At 43.5% G+C, this 2,112-nt stretch overlaps 1 pseudogene; it reads right to left on the bottom strand.

Annotated features, from left to right (window-relative positions):
• Positions 1-614: 614 nt before the first annotated feature.
• On the bottom strand, positions 615-831 carry LOC119620672 (H/ACA ribonucleoprotein complex subunit 3 pseudogene; annotated as a pseudogene).
• Between the last annotated feature and the right edge of the window lie 1,281 nt (positions 832-2,112).

Raw genomic sequence — 2,112 nt, 5'->3', positions numbered from 1 at the left:
CTCGGCTCACTGCAAGCTCCGCCTCCCGGGTTCACGCCATTCTCCTGCCTCAGTCTCCTGAGTAGCTGGGACTGCAGGCGCCCGCCACCATGCCCGGCTAATTTTTTTTTTTTTTTTTTTTTCATTTTTAGTAGAGACGGAGTTTCACTGTGTTAGCCAGGATGGTCTCAATCTCCTGATCTCATGATCCTCCCGCCTCAGCCTCCCAAAGTGCTAGGATTACAGGCGTGAGCCACCGTGCAGAGCCCTCAGTACTTTTTTCTATGCTCCAAATTCTCCTTCAATTTTGGCTGCCACAAAGTGTTCCACCCTCACTTCTCTACCACTCCCACCCCCAAATATCATCAGGAAAAGATTTGACTCTTAGTGTGAATATGAACTTTTTTTTTTTCAAATAATTTTATCTTTAATAATCTTGCAATAATTTAAAATATGAGAAAAAAAGTTAAATGTGTTCCCTTTACAGGTGATGCCACCATGATTGTCTCGCACAAGCATGATCAATCACCATGATGAGACTGGATGCCAAAGAGTATGGCTGGTAAAAAAGGCATCAGGGCTCACAGATGGAAGAGTTTGGTTACGGAGTCTCTGAGGGGTAACAAGTGGCAGAAGAGACATCAGTTTAAGGGAGCTTCAGAGGATGGGGTGCAGTTGCTGGGTCATGAGCACCTCGAAGTGTTTCTTGATGGTGATTCGGTGTCGGGAGTATTTGTCATCTGGGGAGAACTGAGCAGGAAAGGCTGAGCAGGTCTGTTGTCCCATCGGGTCAAATTTCTCCAGCGTATAGACCCAATCTCCCTGCTCACTGAGGTAATACTGGAGAAACATGATCACTGTTAAGCCAGAGGTTCCGATTGGGTCCGCAGCTCCGTCTGTCACCGTCTGCCGAATATGATCTTCTAGAAGGGCATTTACATTTAAAATTTTCTAAATGCAGAAGGAAAGGTTGGTGTATCTGGGGGCATCTGGGAGTATGTAAGGAATTAATAGTGTATTGTGGGAGAGGAGAGACAGAGCCTCTTCTCCCAGGGGCACCTGTCACACCTTGTTGTCTGTGTCCCTGGAGATGGGCAGTGCAGTAGCCCTGGAGAAGGAGATGGTACCGTTAGCTTCTCAGTGTTTCTGAAATCATACAAAAATACTAAGTAGGAACCTACCTGTGTGGCCTGGCTGTGTGTAGTAGACAGTTAGAGAAATAATCCTAGAAGGGAGGCAAGGCCAGCCTGACAAGGAAGTGAACTGAAATATCTGTTAGAAATACTTTCCTCAGGCAGAGAGGGAAACTGTGCAAGAATAGGGGGTGTGGCCAGCCGTCAGTGACAGACACTCATGGACTCCCACATTAGTGCCATATTCAAATTGAGCAGAACTAGAATGCAGGGGTCCCAGGCTTCCAGAGTTGTACTTTCAGAATATAGTCTGAATTTTCTAGAAGTATTTAGAAGTTTTTCCTTTTGCTTGTGAAAGGTGATGGCAGGGTATATCAGGCTATAGTCTCCAGGTAAGTGAGGATGTCAGTCCTTTTCCAGGTTAAGGTATACTATACTAACTAGTATGACTGTTTGATCCCTAATTTGGGAAAGGATACATGTAGTGGTAAAGAAACAGGATTTGGAATCAGACTGAAGATAAATCCCTGTAAGACAAGAATAGCAGCCATCTTGTTTATTGATAACCAAAACCTAGCTTCACTGGTTCCTGGAACAGTGAATACACTCAAAAACTATTTTGAATGTTGAGGGAATGAATTGATGGGTATACTAATGAATGAACTAACCTGTTTGAAATTCCAGAGCTTCTATATTTGAGACTTATGACCTTGGGCAGGTTACCCAAGTTCTCTGAGTCTTAGTTTTCTTATTTGTAAAACTGGAAAAATAATACTCAGTTTACAGGGTTAAGAGAAATAACATGATTTAACATATCCATACCCCTTAGCACAATGCCTTAATAAAGACAAGCTGTCATAACAGTGATAGTAGCAGTATTAATATTCATCACTGCCATACTCACAGAATTGTTGTTCAGTGGGGGAGGAGGTGGGTAAAATGTGGACATAGATCTTCATGGCAGCCAATGAGAGATGAACAGAGGAGAATTGTTGTGGAG

Source organism: Chlorocebus sabaeus, chromosome 11 (genome assembly GCF_047675955.1).
Source record: "Chlorocebus sabaeus isolate Y175 chromosome 11, mChlSab1.0.hap1, whole genome shotgun sequence".
NCBI lineage: Eukaryota > Metazoa > Chordata > Mammalia > Primates > Cercopithecidae > Chlorocebus > Chlorocebus sabaeus.
This window is presented reverse-complemented; position numbering and strand designations above follow the sequence as displayed.